The sequence below is a fragment of the Rhamphochromis sp. 'chilingali' genome (genome assembly GCF_963969265.1).
Source record: "Rhamphochromis sp. 'chilingali' genome assembly, chromosome: 14".
Taxonomy (NCBI): Eukaryota; Metazoa; Chordata; class Actinopteri; order Cichliformes; family Cichlidae; genus Rhamphochromis; species Rhamphochromis sp. 'chilingali'.
The window spans coordinates 37297085-37324175 of NC_137941.1; the positions used below are offsets into that span (position 1 = coordinate 37297085).

At 44.6% G+C, this 27091-nt stretch overlaps 1 protein-coding gene across 3 annotated transcripts in view; it reads left to right on the plus strand.

Annotated features, from left to right (window-relative positions):
• Positions 1 to 3044: 3044 nt before the first annotated feature.
• Positions 3045 to 27091, plus strand: part of LOC308409651 (ras-associated and pleckstrin homology domains-containing protein 1-like) — a 78357-nt gene continuing 54310 nt past the window's right edge. For all 3 annotated transcript variants that reach the window (XM_080902555.1, XM_080902557.1, XM_080902556.1), the window contains exon 1: positions 3045 to 3254. The gene's annotated coding sequence lies outside the window, so the exon portion shown is untranslated. The remainder of the gene's footprint in view (positions 3255 to 27091) is intronic.

The window sequence follows — 27091 nt, forward strand, 5'->3', positions numbered from 1 at the left end:
GGTAAATGCAAATAACAGCATTCTCATCACCTATTTCTTCAATACAATATGCATGTCCTTCATTCATCACTTTGTGGAACTTCAACGCACTTCTGCTCTCCCCCATATTCCATCTTCACAAGCATATCCTGTGTGGAGATTGAATAAAAATTAGTTGACAGTAATTAATGGCACAAATAATCCAGTAAACAATTGCAGCACAGTAAAAAAAAAAAAAAAGGAATCCTCTTTGAGCCATTACTTGTGTAAAGTATTTTCCCAAAAGACAAGGACACAGGCAACAGGTAATACTGAACTAAATGTAAAACCTCAACCTTTTTCATTTTTACCTAAACCGTGTGCACAAAACTCTGGAGGGATCTATGCTAACGTAGAATCCAGTCAGGACGTCTGCTACTGCTCGTGTTTTTTTTTATTTTTTTTATGGGCGATCGTTTTCAGGCTTCAAGTAGCACCATTATACCAACATTTCACATTCTAGACATTGTTTTAGGTGTATTTGACCAAAAGTTTGACTGAAAATTCACATGCAAGCTTTTTTTCAAGGCTGTGGTATTTGCCCGCAAACAATACCTTTCAGCTAGCTAAAACAGAATATTATGCTATCAGCGAGCAACATGGCTAATGCCTTTCACACAGCTTTGTCTCAACTCCAAAGAGCCACAGAAGTAAAAGCTCATAATAACAATTGAAACAATCTTTGAAAAAATGACTTACCAAGCATGGCAAACAACTCAAATATGTAGAGCAAAATGTTCTGAAACGGCTTCACTTCAGCTTCGATTGGAGCCGTGCTGGGGGCGGAGTCTGTGAATTTACTCTGTTGGTGTCATAGCCCCTGTAGGAGTTCAGAGTTAAGAGGTCAAGAGTTAATGTTTCCATTGTAACACCTCCAGATTTGACAGAGAAACACTCATTTTTAACACTCGATTTTAACTACTATCATTTTACACCTCAGAGTTACATTAAAAGAATGTGACTCTGCTTAGAGTAAAATTAACTCTACTTTTGCAAGGAGACTATTAACACCAAAAAATTTAACACTTTTGAATTTGCTGTGTACGAGGAAAAAATCAAAGGAGTGAACGGGTCAGACCCTTACGAGCACACAGAGTGGACAAAAGACGTTAGCGTGCTGCCCAACTTTCACCACGCTCAGATTTATAATTATACGGTTCTTGGAGTGAGTGCATACACTCGTGAAGTTTAGTAACTTCAGGTCACTGCAACAAGCCCAGGTACAGTTTACCGACGGATGGGTGCAGGACCTTGAAATGCACCGTGTAGAACGAAAGACCATCGTACATATCATAAGTTTACCAGTCTCACAAATCGTCTTCATAAATACACATTCGTTAACCGTTTATTAATAGGACCTTTGAGCTCAACGGTAATTAATTAGTAGTGGAAATAATTTCTGGTACAGAAATGTAGCAGTGACAATAATACTGTATGCTGTAATCGCACTGGACAATTAGTGATACAAAACAACTGTTTTATCCTGTGAATAAAAGTATATGTTTTTGTCAATGTACCATAATAACAGAAGCGAAACACAATATTGTGTCAGGACAATTCACTATTTATGCACAATAAATAAAGGAGCATAGCGCGACAATTTCTGTTCAGCGCCAGACTTGCTTGTAACCTATATCATCAATTATGTTAAGAAAAATGATGTAATAACTACTACAAAACTCTGACCTTTGTGGGAATGCTTGGAGCAGACTAACCTGTGAGCTGGAGTGTTCTGGGACGTTATATTTGGTATATCCAGACCATCCGTTGGCTCTTACTTCGGAAACATGGCTTAAAAAATTTCTCTTCAACGACGTAATCCGATTAAAAAAAACGATCTCTTTACCCGTCGGCTTCCCGTGGCTGTCATGCGACCGGCTATTGCAGTTAATAATACAACAGCTTCTTGACATTTTTTGGGTTTCTTATTATCGCTGTGTGACTGAGTTCAATTGAAAGCCTGCGTGCGCTAGTACCTCTTGCCACAAATTCCCAGAATCCTTTGCTGTTTTACCCCTGAATGACATCACATTTTCAATCTTTATCCTGGTGGGCCGGTCTCTAGTCAAAATGCCCGGGCCGATTTTTTGTCCCAGTCCAGCCTTGGTGCACACATGCACACAGTGATGTATCCAAGTCTGACCACGTGGATGTAAAAAGCTTCTTAAATCGGACCAGGTGCCTATTTTGTGTGTGCGTGGTACATGTTGGCCCATTATATTATATTATATTATATTATATTATATTATATTATATTATATTATATTATATTATATTATATTATAAACTTTTCAAACAGATGACATGAGAATAGAATAGAATGAACTCATCAGCACCGATTGGTTAAGGCTGATTTAAGGGTTGGGCAGGACAGGAAATGAGCCACCGGGAACGCGCAGTGTGAGGATACGCGCTCCCACAAGTTTTTTTGGGATCCGGTGTAGCGTCAAGTCAAACTGCAGAATACCGGAAGTGAGGCGTTTTCGGCTTCACAGTAAAAGCTTAATTCCTATTTGTATGGTCCTTATATGCACTTTATTCTCAATCCTTAAATCTAAAATTTGATATACAGAGAAAAAACAAAAACTTCCTTTTTTTATGTAATATACACTGGTCTGTGTGGAGTCTGGAACTGGATTATTTCCCTCAGTTTAACTTCTACAATGACAAAAAAAAAAAAAAAAATCCAATCTAAATTGAGATAAATAAAAAATAGAACCTAAAAGTGTTTAATATTGTGTAGCCTAGCCAAATAAACATGAGAAGTGGCATTCTCAAATGTCAGTACTAATAATAATGCTTTTTTTTTCCTAAGGCAAATGAGCTACAATTAATATACAAGAGAGTAGCCCGCTACCACGAAGTTATCATTACAATGTAAACACATAAATATGACATAAATATGTTATCATTATTTATTGTCAGTTATTAAATAATAATAATAATAATAATAATAATAATAATAATAATAATAAGGGCTCATCTTTCTAGTTTTATTGTGAAAGTCACGCCGGAAGTGCTCCGAGTGCCAGCCTCCAGTATCAGCAGCGGTGTTGGGATTCAGTGTAGCAGCAAGGGAAATCAGTGGAATCTGGGCTATCTGGGAAAAGGGCAGTCGGTGAAAACCGGCAAGAATCCCGGCGAAGTGTCCACCGTGACACCGCAGAAGCTCCCGGCGGACTCCTCGGTCCCGTCTCCCGCTGCTGGCTGCGGTTTTTCCTCCCTGGATCCGCACAGTAAGTAGCCCGATTCCTCGCTCACCTAAACGCATCTTCATCGCACCGCATTCACCCTTTCCCTCTCTCTCGGTAACCTTTGTGGATCAAGCACTAAAGCGGCTTCTCCTGGCTGCTGGAACACCGGAGCTTTTTCGTTTTGTGACAAATGCATCACGATTTCCATTCGTTAACATCCGCTGCAATAAGAGCTAATTAATTCCGTTAGAAGCTGCATGTGTGCAAAGAAAGGAGAAGGATGTGAGGGGGGGGGGGGGGGGGTGACAGAAAAAAGGCACTGGGGTGTCTGCATGTGCACACACGGGCTCGCTGCTCGTAGTGTCACACTGCGCCGGGGCCTGCTGCGCACACACTCCCAGCCTGTATGCGCAGGGTCGCCGGGGAACAGCAGCCGGCTTGCATCGCCTTTCCAGGCGGAATATCGGCGTAGCTCCGAGGCCAGGCATGCCGGGCTGACGCGAGCTAGGCGTGGCCTTCATATAGCATTACACAGATATGGGCGTGTCCCCCGCAGCTGCCTCACAACTCACTGCTGTCCTGTTAAATCGCATCCACATATTACGCGCATTGATGTGATTTGAGCATCAGTTTCCATTTTCGTGATGTTTTGTGTAATAAGCAGACGAAGGCTCGCCCCGAGGCTTCTTTAAAAGTCCTTCCAAACGCAGCATCATTAGACATGCAGGCCTGCCATCTGTCTGTCTGTCCTCCTCCCGTGCACCGTCAGGGTCTAACTTCCTCTCTTGTCTGTCCTCCTGCTCACACTCCTGTCCGTCTACACTGACGGACCCAGCAGGGTTAGAAGTGGTGGTCAGCCATTTTTATGTGTGTTGCTGTAAGCTGTCAGGTGTTTAAATGACGTGCTCCACTCCTCAGTGTTGGTGGTTACGGTGTGTGCAGTGTTGTTTGTTTTTGAGTCCATAGAGATGTGCAGTGGTATTAGGAAATGCTAGCAGGGCGGTTAGCTGAACCCACAACTGTACAACACACAGATTCACATGTCAACAACCGACCTTTTGGAAGCCTTTCCTGCACAGCCAGCCATATTATTGACACTAAATATAGGGGCGTGGTTTAGTTGTGTTACAGCCATTAGAGGTGTGGCTTAGCAGGCGCTGATTTGATACAGCTCCCAACAGGCCATGTTAATAATAATGCTAAAATTACACAAAATTATCTTATTTTTTAATATAATATGCAGACACTTACACAATATTTCTGCCAAACCACAGTTATTGTGATTGTTTTTTTTATAACCAAGAAGAATATCATCAGTACTTTTTATCACATGCTGGTATTACTATTTGAATTGTATGTTCCATGCTGGTGTGCATGGCTGAATGCGTGTTGTATAAAGTGCTGTGAGTGCTCAGGTAGAGTAGAAAGCACTGTATAAGAACCAGTCTGTTTATCATGACCACTTCAAAAAGTAGTGAGATGGCAATGACGAAAGATCTTCCTTTTGAAGTATCCAATGGTTACTCATGTCTGTCTTTTATATACAGTCTATGAGAGAGAGCAGAATATGGAGCAGTTTCTCTGATTAACGTGGTTACGGTTAATCTTAAACTCCTGAGTGCAAACCAGACCGAACAGGCAAACAGCTAGAAGGGCAAACCTGCAGCTCCACATGGGAGATTGTTCCAGGAGCTTTGCTGGGAAGATTTCAGGTATGAACATCCTGACGCGTTCACTTGCCGTGCTCGTCTCTAAGGTTCTTCGACAGGCTTCCTCCTGTCATTTCAGAGCGTCCGTGTCGAAGCATGTTGGTTTTTGCTGGTCAGATGCTCCAGCATCTCCATACAAGACTCATGTTGTTTTTCCTGCTCGTGTCTCCGTGGACCTGTTGCTACAGCTGCACACGTTTTTACACAAGTCTCTCCACAGCTACAAGATCTAAGCTTCATTCACTCACCATTGTAGTAAAAGGAAGGGCTGTGGCACACACTTTGTACCAATGTGTGACTGAAGATGTAGGAGCAGTGTAGTGTGTTCAGTCACAGAAGCCTGATGTAAGTGTACTGATGTAGTGCAACATGAAGTTGTACTTACAACTGATTTTGTGGGAATGAGACTGTGATCACAAACTCTTCTTTAACTGAGGAGTTAATCGCGTCCACTCGTGACACAAGACAGGAAATGATATATAAAGTATTCAGAATGATTTCACCACACTAACAGCTTTAAACGTTTCTCATTCAAATGTGTGATGCCTCATTTCAACCAAATGTTCTTAAAACCACTCGTAAAGGCGTAAACGTCTGGAACTGGGCTCGTCAGAGCTCCAGTCTAATCGTTCTGGCAGTTTTGAGAAGTCCCGCCTCGATAACGCGCTCGCGTGCGGCAAAGTGGGGCAGGATCCCGTGTCTCCGGGTGGTGCTGAGAGTGAACTGGAGTATAAAAATCTCAGATGCCCTAATTCCACTCAAGGCTTCCCCAGCTATGTGTGACCAGCCCCTGGACTACACTGTCCACTGTGCCCTCACTAACATGCTGATTTAGTCACCTGGCGCCTTTTTAAACAGCGTGACACCATTTTTGATGGTTTTAGCATTGATGCAGTACGAGTTGCTGCTTATTGCTGGCAAGGTGTGGATTACATGTTTAAATTGTTTAAATATCGTGAACATCATTTGGCTAACCATTGCAAGGCTCTCAAAATTTCAAAATCCCTGGTAGCCCTTCGGGCAGGGACTCTTCAGTTTTTGGTAGCCCAAAATAAATGTAAGTAGCCCGAATAAAAAAGAGAGCAATTTTTTGATTGATGTTTTGTTTCCTTTACAATATTATACATTAAAGTATAATATTGTAAAGGAAACAAAACATTCATCAAAAAATTGTTGAAACACAAATTACAACATTGTATAAAAAGTACAATCATCAACTCAAACACTTGGTTCTAATTGAACAGAAATTTCTATGAACTTGTAAGAACTGTGTAGGACATGAATCAGTCTGTGTCAGATCCTGAATTTGAAATTTCCACTGAAGTCACGGGTAAGAGGCAAGTGGAACCAAGATCGAGGCCGTTTGCTTTTTGAAGTTTGCACAGACTGCTACATTGTGCCAGTGGTAGTTCACTCTTTGCAACATAGTAGCTGTTCTAAACTGATTTTTCAGGTTTATTTTTAGTATGTTATTTGCAATTGGTGTTTGTTCTGGGAAAGATATTGCAGACTGAACAATAATGCATTTCTTGCATTTCTCATGGGTTCTAATGGGGGCCTTTCTTAAAATGACTGGTCCCAGTAACAAAGGCGCTTGTCGACTCAGAAATCGAGAGAAAACCAACGACACACCCGGCAGAACATTATGTTATTTACACGGGTGCACATAAGTGGTCCGCATGTGCGCATTCGCTGTCAAAATAAAAGACGCGCACCAGATAAGAAGTTGCAGCGCGCGTTTGCGTCCATATAAAAAGCGCTGTTTTTTGTCCTAGAGTGGGATTTTCAGGGCACATTCTGCACCACATCTCTGTGCGTTCATCATTTGTTTGAAGCCAGCTCACCTCCTGCAACCACTTTTCCAAGAATACGTGCTTCTTTTGTGGTTCGGACTCCTTCTGACATTTGTTTGGAGGTGGAGGAACATCACAGTAATTGCTTAAAGGAGCTTCTTCGACATCTTTAAGAGTTCTAAACAAATGTCTGTCCTCCTCCTGAAAATCTTATGTACACAAACACGCGTTGCAACTTCTTATCTTGTGCGCGTCTTTTGTTTTGACAGCGAATGCGCACCTGCGGACCACTTATGTGCAGCCCTGGTTATTTAGCTCGTCATATTGCAGCCACAGAAACTCTTTTGTCCATGAAACCATAAAGCTGCACTTTCTTTTTGCCTTATAGTCTGATTTGTCACAACTTTTCCGTTTTGTGGTAAGCTTTTCTTTGGCTGTCACTTCTTCCCCCTGACCTGTCTTATTTGCCTCAGCAGAACTAAAATATATATCCTGCTGCTTTTACACACGGACTCACATAAGCTCAGTGATTCTCTGCGCGATCAACCTCTCACATGTTTAAGCTGCGGGAGATTTCACTTGTCATGTTTGCATAGTGAGCTAACGATTGATAAGACGATGTCAGAGGAATTGGTGCACAAATTATCATCACTCACAGATCAGTGCTGTCGCTCTCTATACACAGTTCGTGCGATTGCAAAGTGAAAGCAAAAAACAAGCGCAAATTCAAACACGATTTCAATATGTCACATATTGACAGTGGCTCACCGATGCCAATGACATAATTACCCAGCTACATTTCCGAAAGAATGCAAAAGCATTGACATATATTTTTCCTTCCTACAATAGCCCGACGGGCAGGGCAGAGAGAGATTTTGGTAGCCCGACTGGAAAAATCACTAGCCCCGGGACGTCGGGCTAGCGATTTTGCGAGCCCTGCATTGCAGTTAAACTCACCTAATTACCAAGCGCATAAACATTATAAACAATAATATATTGTTGAGTAATCATCACTGCTAATAAGTATACTGGTTGCTTTTCTTGGCAAACCAGAACATGAACAGGCTTCGCTGATTTGGTGCAAGGAGCATGTTGCATAAAGCACTTAATGCTGGGCTCACACTCTGCAATTTTTGGCCCATTTTGAGCTGATTTTTGAGTCGTGCGACCTTTTTGGTGATCGGCCCGAGTTTGCCCTTCATCGTGCATCGTGTAGTATACGTGGGGCAACGACAAGCGATTAACACCTCACGACCAGCTCCCGATCATCAATCGCTTGGTCGGGAGGATTTCAAACTTGTTTGAAATCCTCCCGACCGTCGTGAGGGTGTCACCACATGTCGGTGAAAAAATCGCACAGTGTCTGCCCAGCTTAATGAAGCAGCTGTGAAAACCTGCGCATGTGTGGTACAAGTACAACCTGGGGGGAGAAAAGGTGATGTTCTTTATTTCCCAGATATTTTGATCAAATATTACTGATAATTATACTGCATTGCACAAAAGTGTTGAGGCTCTCTTCAATATTTTGCTCCCAACCAGTCAGAATTTCCTGTAGTCTTTTAAAGCAGTGTTGAGCTGCCAGGCTTCTTGGGACATTGGCTGCCTTACCCACCTCAGCTCACCAAGGCAGTACAGGCACTGCCTTTTAATCCAGTCCTTGTACCCATGAATCATCCAAGCATAAAACACCTAACTAGAGAGAGATGAGTTAGTGTTGTGTTTACATGTACCAGACTTAGCAGTTGTGCCATTAGCTTGATTTTGTTCCCATTTCTGTGGTTGAATCCATGAAAAATGCTCCAATGGAGACACTTTGGAAAACTGCACCTCTTCCTCCTGTAACTATATACACTATATATCTATGTGCACTGAACAGATATATTTTAACTTTCATGTAGAGTCTTAAGCACAAGACATTTTGCTTCACCGAGGTTTATTAAGGTTTTACAGTAACAGGGCAGGTAATGTAAGGGGAGAGTTCTCCGGTAACTAACCTTCCCCAATACACACTCAACGTCTTTGAGTGTTACAATGTTACCAAAACAGTAACATTGTAACAGAGATCCTGAACACATCACGATAAAATATCATACGACGATATAATCACACACACACACACACACACACACACACACACACACACACACACACACACACACACACACACACTTTGAACTACACTGAAGTGTTTTAAGAACCTATGTAGTTATAAGATTATATATTAGTAATTAGGATTAATGTGTGGCCTTTGACCATGCTGTGACCTATTGTCAGAAGGCAAAGCAAAGGGCTAACCTGAGGGTGTCCCCTTGGGCAGGGCCCTCAGCCAGGGCTGCCCGTACCCTGGCCTGTACCTGACCCCTGCAGCTGTGTTTGGACGGGTGGGAAAGTTACTCAGCAACAGTGGGCGGGGATACTGATCCCTATATATCAGGGGACCAGAGGACACCCCCAGCACTCGTTTCCCCTCTGCTGATGCTCTCTGTCCGTCTCTGTGTTGTTCTGCTGTCTGTGCTTAAGGCTGTACACCCCGGGGTTTTGCTTTGCTTGCTTTCTGCTATGTAATTCTCTTGCTAAATGTCTGTATGTATTTTTCCTGCTGTTCATATGATTCAGTGTATTAAACTCTGTTCCAGAGCATCTTTTTAAGTGTCTTGATTTTAATTGGATCTAAAGAGGTTGGATCTCCACATCCTTGGTGGGAGAAGGTTATCAGGATGGCTTCAAAATTTACGACCACAACCTCAGACACTTATTTCTACTGTTAGGTTTAGAGGTGCTGGCCTCTCTTTTACACCAGCGTCACTACAGTAATGGGGGTGGGGCAGAATGCAGATGGTATGTAAACTGTATGGAGATCCTGTTAGACTGTCGGTTCGAATGAATCAGATTGACTAATAAATACGCATGGTGGTCAGAACAAAACAGTCCGGTACAAACTGCAGCAGATGTTAGTAAATGAGGTCCAATGATCTCAAACATGCTGCCAATGCAGTAAAACATACATGGGTTGAAAATAGGGCTGCCATGATTACTATCAAAATCGTCGACAACTAACTTAATAGTCGATGTGTCGTTTGAAGCTTTGTAAGATCCCGAAAGATACAGGAATAAGTAGTAGGATTTAAGAGTGTAATAACGGACTGAAACAGAAGATGGCAGCACTGCATGTACAAGGAGTCCAGCTGCCGTCAAACCCCGAAGAAGAAGAAGCTGTGTCCGGTATCGTAGCTGTGTCCAAATTCAGGAAATGCATCCTCCTGAGCCCGCATTTGTAGGCCGATTACGTTACAGCGACACGACAGACTGTCCAAATTCGAAGACTCCTCCAAATGTGGCCTTAGCCGTGTAAACTTCAAATATCTGTTCGGTTTATCAAGACATCACATATTTGCAAGAGCGCTCCGACGTTTTCGGAGACGTCTGTTACCGACCAGCTCGATAGTGGGGTTCAAGGCTCACTAGAGCACAGCGAGAACAGCGGACTCCCTGCACATCATTTTCAACCCCCCGCGGCCTTTGGCTACTCAGGTTAAGCATGATATATAAGTCACTTAGATAACTTAAAAATGTTGTTGTTTGGCTTTTTTCAGTATTTTATTTGTTCCTGAGTAAATCGGTTTGGCTGAGATTAAAGTTATAGTTTTTACACAGCTGAATAAACGTCAAGCAGAGAACTGATTATCAGAAGTGTGAGACGGTGGAGAATATACTCCGGTGTCCTGTTATATTTTAGATAGCAAGGAGCAGACGGCTGAGTTTATTAAACTTCACCAAAACAATCTGCAAATCTGCAAACTATCATCTTGATTATTTTTAGTTAGCACAGACCTGAAACACTTCAAGCTGTAAGCTAATGATAGTCAGTGTTGGTGAAGTTTCTTGAAAAAAGTAATCAGTAACTAATTACTGATTACTTCCTCAAAAACGTAATCCCGTTACTTTACTGATTACTTATTTTCAAAAGTAATTACTTAGTTACTTAGTTAGTTTTTAAAAACACGATTTACAACCTGAATAGGTGATAAAGGGATAGATCTTTCAGCCCAATTCTACTTTTTCTACATAATCCATCATACAAAATGTAATCAAATGGAAAAGTCTCTTTTTAAAACTTGTTTTATCAGTTTTAATCTTTTAACTTTATGCATCAAGCAAACATTTAATTATATGCAACATTCTCTGACTGGAAGAAATTAGTTTAACATTTAAACCTATTCCAGCACATAAAATAAAATATTTTTTGTGTTTACACTCACTCTTTCAGATGCAAGTAAAACACAGCAGAAAATAAATAAAGTCAAAGACTCAGCGGTCCTGTTGCTCTATTTTCACCTGTAAAGCAGGAGTGGGTAGGCGGAGGTTTACCCTGGTGCAGGTGTGCCGCGGTCAGTGGAAGAATCCGCGAGTTTCTCTGTGAGTTTCCCATTACGTCGTAGCGCACTCGGTGCTTGCTTGGAAGTTTAGGGGTTTTTCGCTGTAAAAAGACGTTTTCTTCCCACGCACAGCGGACGCTAATGTTTTTGTCACTTTTTATGGAATCAAACTCAAAGTAAGGTCAGTACTTCCACGCTTTAAACGCTGCACGCTCATACTCTCTCCTGCACTCGATATATGATCCATTGTTGATCTGCACACAGCTGTTGTCACGAACGTCGCACTCGCTTATGTCACTGTCATGAGACATTCTCGCAAAAAAATATCACGGTTTTAGTAACGCAGTAACGCAGCCTTCCTACAGGAAAGTAACGGTAATCCAATTAGCTTTTTTGCAATAGTAATTCCTTACTTTACTCGTTACTTGGAAAAAAGTAATCGGATTAACGCGTTACTGCCCATCTCTGCTGATAGTTGTATAAGAGCAGATGCACGCTGGTGCAATAAGCCGTACGTTTTACATGATCTGATTAGTCGACTGTCAAAATAGTCGTTTGTGGCAGCCCTAGTTGAAAAACCAAAGTGCAGCTGTGTCATTCATGGTCTGGCCTCCTCTGCAATCTAACAGAACAAAAAGCAGCTGACATCCAAAGAAGAGCTTTGGAGCGCCCTTCAAAAAGCTTAGAGAAATATTTCTCAAGACTATTTAAGCAATAACTGGAAAGCTTGCCTTAGAGTTCAGGCTGTATGGACGAATGAAGGCGGTCATACCAAATACTGACTGTCAAGCTCAACTGTTTCATACTTGATATTTCCATGGATGTCTGCACATGTTTCAGTAACTGCACCTTTTTCCCATTTTCCTAAAAAATCGAAAGAAATGTGGGAAGACTTTTGCACAGCACCGTACCTGCTTTACATCTTCACCAACTGCCCAACAATAAACTATAATACACATAATAACTGTAAAATGATGTGGTACATAGATTATAATTTAACATGTAATGAGGGCCGTAGGTCGATGATCGATTTTGTAATCGTATCACCAGACCTGCGACCATATGTTCTGGACACTCGGGTAAAGAGAGGGGCTGAGCTGTCAACTGATCACCACCTGGTGGTGAGTTGGATCAGGTGGCGGGGGAGGACGCTGGACAGACCTGGTGCACCTAAACGCGTAGTGAGGGTGTGCTGGGAACGTCTAGCAGAGGCCCCAGTCCGCGAGATCTTCAACGCACACCTCCGGCAGAGCTTCAACAGCATTCCGAGGGAGACTGGGGACATTAAGTCCGAATGGACCATGTTCAGCGTCTCCATTGCCGAAGCTGCTGCATTGAGCTGCGGCCGCAAGGTGGTTGGTGCCTGCCGTGGTGGTAATCCCCGAACCAAATGGTGGACACCAGAGGTGAAGGGAGCCACCAGGCTGAAGAAGGAGTCCTATCGGGCTTGGTTAGCCTGTGGGACTCCGGAGGCAGCCGACAGGTATCGACAGGCCAAGCGGAATGCGGCTCGGGCAGTGGCTGAAGCAAAAACTCGGGTGTGGGAGGAGTTCGGAGAGGCCATGGAAAAAGACTTCCGGACTGCCTCGAAGAGATTCTGGCAAACCGTCAGGCGTCTCAGGAGGGGAAAGCGGTGCTCTACCTGCACTGTGTATAGTGCTGGCGGAGCGCTGCTGACGTCGACTGAGAAAATTGTCAGGCGGTGGAAGGAATACTTCGAGGACCTCCTTAATCCCACTGACACGTCTTCCGAGGAGGAAGCAGAGTCTGGGGATGAGGGGAATGACCCGCCAATTTCCGGGGGCGAGGTCACTGAGGCAGTTAAACAACTCCTTGGTGGCAGATCCCCTGGTGTTGATGAGGTACGCCCCGAGTTCCTGAAGGCTCTGGACGTTGTAGGGCTGTCCTGGTTGACACGCCTCTGCAATGTTGCATGGAGATCAGGGGCAGTACCTGTGGACTGGCAGACCGGGGTGGTGGTCCCCATCTTTAAGAAGGGGGACCGGAGGGTGTGTTCCAACTACAGGGGGATCACACTCCTAAGCCTCCCTTGGAAAGTCTATGCCAGGGTGCTGGAAAGGAGAGTTCGTCCGCTAGTCGAACCTCGGATACAGGAGGAACAATGCGGTTTTCGTCCTGGTCGCGGAACACTGGACCAGCTCTTTATCCTCTCAAGGATACTTGAGGGTGCATGGGAGTTTGCCCAACCAGTCTACATGTGTTTTGTGGACTTGGAGAAGGCATTCGACCGTGTCCCTCAGGGTGTCCTGTGGGAGGTGTTGCGGGAGTATGGGGTGTCTGGCCCATTGCTACGGGCCATTCGATCCCTATACAACCATTGTAAGAGCTTGGTTCGCATTGCTGGCAATAAGTCGGACTCGTTCCCGGTGGGTGATGGGCTCCACCAGGGCTGCCCTTTGTCTCCGGTTCTGTTCATAATTTTTATGGACAGGATTTCTAGGCGCAGCCAAGTGGCGGAGGGCTTTCGCTTTGGTGGCCTCAGAATCCCATCTCTGATTTTTGCGGATGATGTGGTTCTGTTGGCTTCATCGGGTGAGGGCCTCCAGCTCGCACTGGAACGGTTCGCAGCCGAGTGTGAAGCAGCGGGAATGAGGATCAGCACCTCCAAATCTGAGGCCATGGTTCTCAGCCGGAAAAGGGTGGAGTGCCCACTCCGGGTCGGGGATGAGTTCCTGCCCCAAGTGGAGGAGTCCAAGTATCTCAGGGTCTTGTTCGCGAGTGATGGGAGAAGGGAGCCGGAGATCGACAGACGGATTGGGGCTGCAGCTGCAGTAATGCGGATGCTGCACCGGTCCGTCGTGGTGAAGAGGGAGCTGAGTGTAAAAGCAAAGCTCTCAATTTACCGGTCGATCTACGTCCCTACCCTCACCTATGGCCACGAGCTGTGGGTAGTGACCGAAAGAACGAGATCGCGGATACAAACGGCAGAAATGAGCTTCCTCCGAAGGGTGGCTGGCCTCTCCCTTAGAGATAGGGTGAGAAGTTCGGCCATCCGGGAGGGGCTCAGAGTAGAGCAGCTGCTGCTCCACATCGAAAGGAGCCAGCTGAGGTGGTTCGGGCATCTGACAAGGATGCCCCCTGGGCGCCTCCTGGGTGAGGTGTTCCAGGCATGTCCCACCGGGAGGAGGCCCCGGGGCAGACCCAGGACACGCTGGAGAGATTATATCTCTCGGCTGGCCTGGGAACGCCTTGGTGTTCCCCCGGATAAGCTGGAGGAGGTGGCTGGGGAGAGGGAGGTCTGGGCCTCTTCGCTTAGGCTGCTGCCCCCGCGACCCGGCCTCGGATAAAGCGGATGACGATGGATGGATGGGATGGATGGATGTAGAGCTGGGCGATAGAACGATAACGATATGTATCGCGATATAACTTTTTCTCGATAGAAAAATTTAACTATCACGATAGACCTCGCCGCTCTTGTCCTCTTAAAAAAAAAAAGAAGAACAGCCATTCCAAATTACGTAGCGCAGAGCCGAACCAATCACAGCCGCAGCGTCACGTCATGTGACTTGTTACGTACAGCACAAGTGCCAAGCCGCACATGTGTATTTGTTTGGGAAGCAGCCAGCCACCGCACCGCCCGGGTAATGGAGGAAATGAGTGTGCCGACTAGAAAAATCAACCGAGCGTGACCGAAGGTTACCGAAGAGAAAACAGATGATGGTTCCAATGCCATAGAGATTGTCGAACGGAAGAGCCATAGAAGTTCCGTAGTGTGAAGGTATTTCGGCTATTTCAAGTCTGACAAAAAACAGAGTAGCGTGCACTGTAAATTGTGCCGAAAGCAAGTCTGGAAATACAATAAACTGGTGCATGCGCTACGTCCACACGTACCCGGGTATTTTTGAAAATTTTTTCTATGCGTTTGCACCTTTCGTCCACACGTAAACGGCGTTTTTGGTCACTGAAAACGAAGATTTTTGAAAACTCAGTTTTTGCATTTACGTGTGGACTAGAAAAACGGAGAAAACGCAGTGTCAAAGGTTTGCGCATTTTTTGACGTCACACTGTGCGCCACGTTATTGTTTCGGTGAAATGAATTTCTACAATACTGTTACTGTTAATTCTACTCTCTGCAGTGTTTAAATGCTTACATATACACACACAGTTACTGTCCCTCCACACATACGACTCGGGTCTGCTTCTATGCCCCAGCTTTGTTTACTTTTTCCCACCGAGGCTTCTAGACTTCTGATTGGCCAACATTTCTGCACGGTTAGGAATCTAGCGCCACCTGCTGCTTTGGCATGTTCATAGCAGCGTTTTCCTTCATTTCTGCCTTTATGTGTGGACGGGATTATTTTTTTAAAACGAAAACGGAAAATCTCCGTTTTCAAAAATACCCGTGTACGTGTGGACGTAGCCTCAGTCTCTGACTGGAAGCGCTAATTCGTCATTCGGCTTTTGTCAGACTAAAGTAACTGTTAAAACTGTTTGAAAAGCTAAGCTATACAACAAGGAGAGATTGAGAATTTCCTTTTAGTTCTCAGTTTATTTGATATTGACAAAAGTTAGTCAATTTTGTCTGTTCTTCTGTAAAACAAACTAAGATTTATTTTTAGAATTAATATTTTGTTTCTAAGTGGAATTGACAATTTAGTAGTCTGTTTCGTTTGTTCTATTTTGAAACTTAAACGCTTTAGCGGCTGCCTTTTGTGTAGTTTGCAATATTTGCCTTTATTTATCTGAAAAAGTACATCTACCCTGTTGAACTTATTATGGGAAATAAATATTTAAATAAAAACAAGCTGCTGATTATTTCACATTTTACTTGTGAGCAACGGCACATTTAAATCTTACAAATGTAGTTATTTGGCTTATATCGTGATAGATATCGTTATCGCCTGAAACGAAAAAAACATATCGTGATATGAAAAAATCTTATATCGCCCAGCTCTAGATGGATGTAATGAGGGTAAATGTATGCGTTTTGATGACGAATGATGTCAAAGCTGATCTAAACAGTTATGTTTTGATTGGCTGTTCCCATTCCACGCTTGTATCCACTGTGTAACATGCATTTACAGCATGATGGGCTGTGCACCGTTAGCACAAACAGGAAATGGCACTAGACTTAAGTCAATCAAAGCATGGCTTTGGGATGTCGTGGACAATTACACATTACAAACAAACATGTTTGTACAAAGATGACGTTAGTTCATTCACGAGGCTTTCCAAACACACGGCCACATCATTAGAAGCACGCTGACAGTTCTGAGGAAATTAAATTTCCACCATGAATGTTTGCAGCATGGAGCGAGGACACATCGAGTTAACCTGTTATTTCTGCTGCCTTGAGGCCTTTGCCCTCGCACCTTCAAAATAAAAGAAGGATCTGCTCTAATGTATTGACACAATGGAAGGAGCAGGTTGCTGTTCGATTAATAACGCAGACGATGAGTTTGTTTCTTTTAGCTCTCTCCGGTCGTCTGTTGCTGCTTCCACTGTGCGTTCTCATTTTGTTCCAGTTGGACATGCATTTGATTGGAATCATTATTTTGATGAGAGCTCTCAGTGACTGTGCGAGGCTCTGCTTGGTTGCTCAGCAGCACTTAGACCTCTGTTATGGGAATTAGCCCATCTGCGTTTCCGAGCAGCGCAGAGGCCTACGAGCACAGAGTCGACGTTTGGCCTCGTGTGCTTCCTCTGGCATCTGTATCAGCTGCTCTACTGCAGTTTGTCAGTATATTGCCACTGGAGGCTAAGAGAGGTCAAACTAGGTCACCATCTGATGTTTTTGGGGTTTTTCTTTTGCATGTCTGTCCTCCTCTAGCCAAGTGTATGGAAAAGTCATCCCTCCTTCTCTCAGGAAATTCCATCTCATCCCAGGGGTGAGACAGACAGAGGGTGTGACGGAGCAGCACAGCACATCAGCAGGGACACTTTTCCAGCACATTGAACTGTTTGTGTTTAGACAGTTTACCTTGGACTAAGGGAGTAAGAACTCCAGTTTGATTCACACACTGCAGGGACAAAAAGCACTGGACCAAACCTCTGAATCTTTGAATTCAGCTGTTTTCAGTCCCACTGCCACTGGTGTAGAAAATCAAACAGCCAGCCACGCTGTCTGCCTTCACGAGCTGCTGTGAATGTATCGAGATATCCCATAGTCAGCTGTAAGTGGTGAAGTTGAACCGTTTGGAAACGTGGGATTAGTGCTGGGCGATATGACGATATATATCGTGTGGACATTTGTCTTCTATCATTTCTAACATCCATCCATCCATCCATTCGCTTCCGCTTATCCTTTTCAGGGTCACGGGGGGCACTGGAGCCTATTCCAGCTGTCATAGGGCGAGAGGCAGGGTACACCCTGGACAGTTCGCCAGTCTGTCGCAGGGCCAACACACAGGGACAGACAACCATTCGCACTCACATTCATTCACACATTCACACCTAGTGACAATTTGGATTATCCGATTAACCTATCCCCACAAGCTGCATGTCTTTGGACGGTGGGAGGAAGCCGGAGTACCCGGAGAGAACCCACGCAAACACGGGGAGAACATGCAAACTCCACACAGAAAGACGTGATGGTGGAATTGAACTCAGGACCTTCTTGCTGTGCAGCAACAGTGCTAACCACCGTGCCACCGTGCTGCCCAGTCCTTGATCCGAGGTACGTTATGCCCGGTCGTTAGTAAAGTCGAGTTGCCTCGCTTATACGATGCATGCCGGGCCAAAGTAGAGCAGGATGTTTGCAGTGTCGTGCATTAAGCCTTGGCTGCTGACCTGTGGACGAGCAGAGATACGCAGCCCTACACGAGCGTAACCATCCGTTTCATTAACAAAGATTGCACCCTCTTCTGCTGTTTACGGACTGCGAGGTGGTGTATCGTGATATATATCGTTATCGTGATATAAAATAATTCATATCGTGATAAATATTTTTTCCATATCGCCCAGCACTATGTGGATCTCAGCCATGAAGTTCTTTGCTTTAAAGAGGAGAAATAACAAAAAGCAAATATGATTGTGTATCATGTTAGCCCTTTGATGTGCCATTATGACAGCCGAGGAAGGCTCTAGGACCTGCAGTCCTAAGCAGCTCAATAGTTCTTTAACCTTAAAGCTGTCACCAGACTACAGCGGGTCACTCCTGAGGCCGTCATCAACCCAACCGGAGCTCTGACGACAGTAACAAAAGGAAAAAATGTCGCTCAAACTCCCAAGATATTGTTCATAAAACAAAGGTCACATGGTTAGAAACCTCAGAGCGGGACTAAAGTGGACATTAACACCACCCCTCAGACGTCGCGGTGCACGTGCAGATGTTTCACCTTTAACAAAGACATGATTTCATGCTAAAGCACCTCTGACATCGTCTTTCCCACATATTTCAGCTGTTTGAAGTCTGATTGGAAATGTCCTTGTGTGCACACAGCGTGTCATAAATGGCCAAAGAGTGAGCTGCAGGGTATTGTTACACACCACCTGTGCGTGGTGCTGTGTCAGTGTGAAGCCTGCAGCCACACATTATCACACAGCGGGATTATGGTCAGCACCCAGAGAGGCTACATGCTGTCTGCTTGGTCACAGCTTGGTGGAAGCAGCTTCCTCCTCAGCTATTTGTTTTCCACTGGTTGTCAACAGCAAGTCTAAAAGTAGACATCAGTCCACTGATGGTATCTGCCCCAATGTTACACCCACACCCACTGGTGATTGTGCGTGTTGTTGATGTTGGTTGATATTGTTTCAAACCCACACACGGGGTTTCCACGTTAACCCCTGATAAGAGCTGGGTTTTTCCTGCTCGTTAACTTTGAGGCTGGTTTAAGATGAGGGTTGGACGACCGAGTTATGCATGAAGTGTTTAAGCTCTGAACATATGGATTTATGAAGGCAGTGCAGTGATGAAGCTGCACGTGTGTGTGTGTGTGTGTGTGTGTGTGTGTGCGCACACTGGTAGAAGTAAATGGTTTTTACTGTTTGTTGTTGAAACAGGCAGCTGGCAGCTGAATGCAATGACTCAGCCTGTGTGTGTGTGTCTGTTTGTGTGTGTTTCTCTGCCTCCCACATAGACACACACAGTATTAATGGAGTATCCAGATGAGTAGCAGTACTCTGGTCTCCAGTGTCTCCCCTTAGTGGACAACTTTGTAAAGAAAACACCCAGCGGGTAAATCAGAGACTGGTACAATGATCCTTCCTGTACTTGTTAGCAAATCTCAGTGGTTTTTATTGGATTGTGCGTAAGGGAAACACGTACACGCCACTCAAGGTTCAGAGGTCAGGGATGCCATAGAGAAGGCTGCTGTTGGTCTGAGATAGGGCTGGGCGATATATTGAGTTTTTTAAAAATATCGATATATTTTCATATGAGATATAAGATGTGACAATATCGTTTATATCGATATAGTCTATGTTACGTTATAATTAGCCGCAGGTTTGCCTCTCTTTCGTCCACTCTTGTCTCTACGCAACGTTACTCGGCCTCGCCTCTCCTTCACTGAACACAACTCCCCCTCCCCCATAGCTTCACCTGCAGGCAGCGACAAGATGAAAGCGGAAAATCTCCGTTAGCGAGTTACCTCGGATCGCCCCGTGCGTGGGGCTGGACGGCGTCAACGTGTTAGCGAGCTAACCGCGCTAACGAGCTAACCGCGCTAACGACATGCAGCCCGAAGGGGCTGCACGGCCTAAAATCCTTTCATTTTCTCAAAACTCGACAGTGCGCCTTATGTATGAATTCTGGTTATGCTTACTGACCGCGAACCGATTTTATGTGGGACACGGCGCTCAGCAATCTGTCAAAAAATGTTTTAATATGACTTTGCTAAGCTACGGAGCTGCACCACTTGATGGATTGTCGGAGGATTACGGCTACCGAGGAGGAGCCTCGCGGAGTGATACGTTCTGTGCTTCAACGTAATATTACCGTACTGTGTGTGTATAAGGATGGCACCTGTTCAGAGACGTGGTGCAGCTGTGAAATCTGTCTCTTTGTTATTATGCTCAGCGTCTATTAGTTTACATTTTGACTGCACAATTGTGAGCTTTTTGTTATGCACAAAAACAACATTGTTTTCTTTTGTTTATGGAGCATGATTATTTAATAAATGCTGATAATTTATTTTTGAGTAATTTCTTCATGTACATCTACGCTGTATGTAAATAAAAGTGCCCGTGTGACATCTGGGACACAGTGTGACTAAGAACTCTCTTTTTGTTCTTAACTTATGGCTTTAAAAAAAATATCGAGATATGAATTTTGGGTCATATTGCCCAGCCCTAGTCTGAGACACATTCCTGTCATAGTTTCAGTGGCTGAACAACACGACTCCTGGAGAAGAAACAGACTCACACAAATCAAAGTAGAACTAAGACAAATAAGGTTCAAACATTAATACTGCATCAATCTCTAATGTGACAACTAGAAATGTGTTTTTGTAAAACCCAAAGACGTCCACATATAACTGAGCATTAAAATGGTATGAAACACCTGACACAGGAAGCTCAGGACATGTTGCTGTGGAAAGCAATGGTTAGCTGTCTGAGGTATCTTAGCAAGAAAGTGAAGCTGCAGCAGCTGAGTTTCCAAAAGGTTTCAGTACTTCTGTGACAACGACAGCCCGTCTCCACTGGTCTTTATCCACCGTGATGCTGCCGTCAGCCACAGATGTCAACAAATCCAACTCGAGCATCAAGAACAAAAATGCTTTCTTTTTTATATTCTGGAGTTTAAATGGTTCCAACCCCTGCATCTGACAGCTCGGTGCTTATTTATTATAAAGCTGTGGCTTCTAAATAATAATAATGGATTGGATTTATATAGCGCTTTTCAAGGCACCCAAAGCGCTTTACAATGCCACTATACATTCACTCTCACATTCACACACTGGTGGAGGCAGCTACAGGTGTAGCCACAGCTGCCCTGGGGCAGACTGACAGAAGCTGCCATATCGCGCCATCGGCCCCTCTGGCCAACACAAATAGGCTGTAGGGTAAAGTGTCTTGCCCAAGGACACAACGACCAGGACAGAGAGAGCTGGGGGATCGAACCGGCGACCTTCCGGTTGAGCTTCCCAACCCCCTGAACTATGGTTGCCCCACAGCAATGCAGCACAGCAGCATGTCCTGTACTGTCCTATAATGTGAGACACGTGGACAGCGAAGTGTTGGTATGGATGTGTGTGACGTTTGCAGATGTGTGTAGTCATCTGCAGCAAACGCTGAAGTTCAGCACCGCTGCGTCTCTTTAATCCCACACAGATGTGGAGACAGATGCAGGCTGCTGTTGCTGTATTACTGCACAGCCCTCATTCTTGGAAAATTGAATGTGATTTCTTCTTCTCTCCTTTTTTTCCTTCCATGTTTATCCCCTGAGCTGCACGACTCTGCCAAGCCACTCTCTCTCTTTCTGTTTCCGTCTCGTCTTTGTGCGTCTATGTCCCTCGACCCTCGCGGAGATCCAGGGGCCGGCTGTGCAGCTGGGGATCAGGACTATCGTTCTGATTGCACTGAGTGGAGCCTGACATTGTTTCCTTCTTTTTAAAGCTCGCCTGGGGAACAGTGCAAGAAGCATTCAAATGCTTTACGTCAGATTCAAATTCAAGAAAATGCTCATGGCCCTCACAAGGAGGCGGAGTCTGACACGCAGTAAAAACAGGATCAGCGTTAAACCCTGAGAAATGACTGGACTCAGAATCCAGTCGGTGCTTTCTGCAGGCAAATAAAACAAGTTTTAACTAAATGCACGTAAACATGTGCATGTGCCTGCATCGTAATAATTCCCTGTAAAGTCATTTCCAGCACAGAAATCTCTGCAGTGACTCAGTACGTGCTTTATTTTTCCAAATTTCCAAATTCAGTGGAATTTGGCTCAAGCCAGATAACACACACCAATGAGTTAAACTGCAGGAATGTCTTAAAGACATAAAGACCTGGATGGCCGCTAACTTTCTGCTTCTTAATTCAGATCAAACTGAGGTTATTGTACTCGGCCCTGAAAAGCCTAGAAATATGGTATCTAACCAGATTCTTACTCTGGATGGCATTACCTTGGCCCCCAGTAACGCTGTGAGGAACCTTGGAGTCATTTTTGACCAGGACATGTCCTTCAACGCACATATTAAACAAATATGTAAGATTGCGTTCTTCCATTTGTGCAACATCTCTAAAGTTAGAAATATCCTGTCTCAGAGTGACGCTGAAAAACTAGTTCATGCATTTATTACTTCCAGGCTGGACGACTGTAATTCATTATTATCAGGATGTCCAAAAAACTCCCTGAAAAGCCTTCAGCTGATCCAAAATGCTGCAGCAAGAGTCCTGACAGGGACTAGAAAGAGAGAGCAGATTTCTCCTGTTTTGGCTTCCTGTTAAGTCCAGAATTGAATTCAAAATCCTGCTCCTCACATACAAGGTCTTAAATAATCAGGCCCCATCTTATCTTAATGACCTTGTAGTACCATATCACCCTATTAGAGCACTTCCCTCTCGCTCTGCAGGCCTACTTGTTGTTCCTAGAGTATTTAAAAGTAGAATGGGAGGCAGAGCCTTCAGTTTTCAGGCCCCTCTTCTGTGGAACCAGCTTCCAGTTTGGATTCAGGAGACAGACACTATCTCTACTTTCAAGATCAGGCTTCAAACTTTCCTTTTTGCTAAAGCATATAGTTAGGGCTGGACCAGGTGACCCTGAATCCTCCCTTAGTTATGCTGCAATAGACGTAGGCTGCCGGGGATTCCCATGATGCACTGGGTGTTTCTACACCTCTCTGCATTGAATCATATCTGTTATTAATCTCTGTCTCTCTTCCAAAGCATGTCTTTATCCTGTCTTCCTTCTCTCACCCCAACCAATCACAGCAGATGGCCCTGTCCCTCCCTGAGCCTGGTTCTGCCGGAGGTTTCTTCCTGTTAAAAGGGAGTTTTTCCTTCCCACTGTCCCCAAAGTGCTGCTCATAGGGGGTCATATGATTGTTGGGTTTTTCTCTGTATCTACTCTACAATGTAAAGCACCTTGAGGCGACTGTTGTTGTGATTTGGCGCTGAATAAATAAAACTGAATTGAAAATTAAATTGAATGTATTTATAAAATATATAAAATTCCAACATTTGTTTATCAGTTTTAATCTCTCCCTCAGAACATGCTATATCATGTTTAGGTGGAATCTAGCGAGCTAACTTCCTGCTAACTTCTAACTTAAACTGAATAAATCCTGTTTTCATGGATGTTAAACTGATTTGTTTCACTAATTTAGGTTTTAATAAGCTCACGTTCAAACAGGACAGAATGCTGCATTTACAAAACAGTGACTATTCCATTACAGAAGATTCCAGAGAAAACTGGAAAAGGTTCACTGCTTCCTGTACGCGTCTTTTTCTGCTTTGCTGTTAACGTCGCCGCCTGTTTCCCCACATCTGCAGATCTCTGTACAGGGAACAAGGAAACTTGGATTTACTGAGAACAGCAACAAACTCTGGAGGTTAATGCGCTCGAATGACTGGATCGCAGGTTGTAACTTGTGAATGATGCAGTGAGTGATGGTCAGATAAACGTCTCCCTATCATCACCAAGCAGCTCCTCTGTCAGGAATGTCAGGTGCTTAAAGTGAAAGTCATTCTGATTGAAATTTGTCTTCTCTCTTAAACAATTTCCTTTAACTGCGTTCTAAATATGGGCCATGCCGTTGGTCTGCACTGTGGAGGCTGAAAGACCTGAGCATCAGGTAACAGTAGGTTTGTTTGGTTTTACAGACACGGCGGCTACACTTTAACTGACCTGTGAAACACGTCTATTATGAATGTGAGGAGTCTTTTTCTCAGGGTTTTATTTGATTTCTGATTTGGGCAGAACTGAAAATCAGGAGTAATACTTGGAAGTACAATTAAGTATTTTACATGTAATTAATTAATTTTGCATGATTGTTACATTGTAAACAACATTTTACACAAGTGATTATTTAATGTCCATTATTAAAAAAAAACTGCAAAACATAATAATAATCAGACATCAGAAACAATTTGTGCTCCTTTGAAACACAAACCAAATGTGGCCGCCGCCTCGTTTTGTGACGCGCGAGAGCTTCTTCAAATCAGTTTCCTGTACGCTGCTTGAAAGTGTTGACCCTGAACTACATCTACCATGATGCATTTCGATTGTGTGAACCCCACTGCCCCCGGTGCGGCGGGTGAGAGGGAGAACATGTAGTTCGACGCGATGTACCGCCGGATCTGTTAAATACAGACGTGTATCCATGGAAACGTCAGAATCTCCGCTGAAGCCATTTCAACGACCACCAAAAAGCTAAAACGCCAAACGATTAAAGAGCAGCTAAATAGATTCCGCCGAAAAATGGAGACGCCAAGCGCGGCTCCCACGTGCAGGACGTGCCCACCGAGTGTGGAAAGCCCACAGATTCTGAAAATCCAGATTTCGTCACTGCTGAACCAAAAGCAAACGAGAGCAAAACTTCATGTTTGAAAAACAGAATTCCCTCTCAGTGCGGCTGTTGCTTCCATCACGGTCGCACTTCCTGCACAGCTCTGTCCCTCAGTGTGCCTCATTTCTGCTGTTCAGTACCAAAGAAACACCTAGCTGTGTCTCTAATAAAACCTCTGTACCTTTGTGAAAAAATGCTTTTATGACTACAGTTCAAAGAACAACACAAACATGGGCAGTGTGGGCGCTGAGCTACCACAAGTTCTTCTGTAACTTTATACGTTTATTTCTTCCAGAGTCGAGCTGACAGATTTGTTTCTGTGTCACAGCAGGTTTTTTGAACAAACAGTTTAGACAAACAGTTAAATATAACAAAGGAGGGTTTCACTGGTCCACTCCAGATCAAAGTGGGCTGTGGGCCGTCATAGATAGTTCGTAGAGTTAGAGCTCGGCTCAAAGAGAGAGCAGCACTGATGCTCTTAGTTTGAAACTCAGTGAACATGTTTTCACTTATTCACTGAAAATGATCAGAAGCCGCTGTCAGAGGGAAACGCATCAAACTGTCCTGCGGAGTGGGCTACGTGACCCACTGGATACCCCAGTACACCCAGTGGACCACCTGCTGGATCCAGCTGCATAAAGGGGTCTTGGTTTGACCTCCCACACATCATAGCTGGTCTCACTACCATCTTGTAAATCTTTCCTTTCACTGTTTCTAACAGCCGTCTCCGCCCACTTCACCCTGGCTCCGCCCTCGTCTTGTGTGCGGTCAATGTTTTTAGATACCAGCGGTGTTTAAGCTCGCTACCGCTCTTCCACCAGCCTCCCTGTCATTCTCGCGCACACACGCGCACACACACACACGCACGCACGCACGCACGCGCACACACACACACACACGTATGATGATGGTGTGAAAGACTGAGGTTACCTCCTCACAGGCAAACAAATCGCAGCAGCGAGTGGTGCAGTGTGTTTGTGTCCCGTAGCCGTTCATGTCTGAAGCAGAAGACGTTGGAGAGCACGTGTGTGGCAGCGATGCACGTGTGTGTGTTTGTGTGTCTGACTCGAAGAGCTTGTGTTGATTGTGTGTGTTAGCTGCTCGCACAGAGTGCAGAGGGACAGATAGGTTTGTGTTTGGGGTTTGCTGGCTGGTCGTCTTGATGTAAATGCTGACAGAGCTGTGTGTGTTTGAAGACTGTGTCCATGCTGCCTGTTTTCCGTACAGGAAGCAGTGAAGCTTTTGTGTGTTATGGCTCGCAGTCCTCCTGGAACAGCCACTGTTTTTCTGTGCTCACTCTATCACATGTGAAAACACACAGTCTCATAGGCGCACCACGTCCAAACCAAACCGCAGCTACCTTTTTATATCCAAGCAGCTCTCCGCCACAGATGGAAAGTATGTGAGCCGTCCTCCTGTCTCTGTGTGGATCCAAACACTGTCTGGATGGACGTGGAGCGACGCTCAGACCTATGCTGCTCGTGGCATTAGCCAACTTGATAATTATGGACTTTTTCTGTGCAGTGAATATTGAGAAACTAAATCCAAGAGTTAAGTCTGGCGGCCTTTTCACTGTGGAGTTGGAAGCTCAAATCCTCCGCTTGGTTTGAAAAAATGTGTGGATGGAAAGAATGAAAGAGGAGTGTGTTCACCTCCTCCAGCAGCTGCTCTGTAGGTGTCTTCAGGCAGGAACTTCTTCACTATGTTAAAAACAGCTTCATGCACTCTTTTGCTGTTAAGCACATCTTTATTCTTCTGATGCAGAGCGGCTCAGCATAGAGCACTGGTGCTGTGCTGGGCCATGATATTTCCATCAGCTCCAGTGGTAACATTGAGCTTGTCTCTATGATGGTTTAGTCAGTGCGTGCTGGTCTTCTCCATAATCACAAGTACCTGGGTCAGTATCAAAAGGCCTTTGGTTCTGGTAGATCAGGGTTAACAGGTTAGGTTAAAGCTGATGTTGGAAGCAGCACTAGGGTTTGTGCGATCGTGTTTCCACTGCGTGTCAGGCTGTAGGCTGGATTCCAGGTTAAGAGGTTGGGTGGAAAGTATCACCAGTATTCTAATTCCCTTTTTATAATACAGTGTAATATAATGCTACACAGACTCGGGTATGTTGGTGGTTACCACTGTGAGCTTAGGGGCAGGAAGAAGGGGAAAGGAGCAGGGGTGACTGTGTGGTCTTTGGGTTGCTGTTGTGGCGAGGACCGCGGTCAGGATCAGACCCATCAGCTGATCTCCACCAGGCTGGGATTCGAGCTCGACTACCGTCGCATTAATATCAGGGTCAGGGTCGTCACCTAACAGGGTTTAAAACAGTTCACTTATTAATAGTCATTTCTAATAATTGCTCTCAGCTCAGGTCTGCGCTGGCAGACAAGGGTGTGGGACTCATCGCTTACGGCGAGCGACGGGAAGTCAACAGCCCTCGGTGGGGGTCCAGGTGACCCCGAGCAATGCAGAGACAAACTGCAGGCGAGCATTAACTTTCTCTCTTTTACTCATCTCGGCTGGAGTCGGACTAAACAGCAAGCAAGTCGGGACTTTTACAGCGAAAATAAGAAAAAAAGCGTCATAGGAAAAATAATTTCTATACTT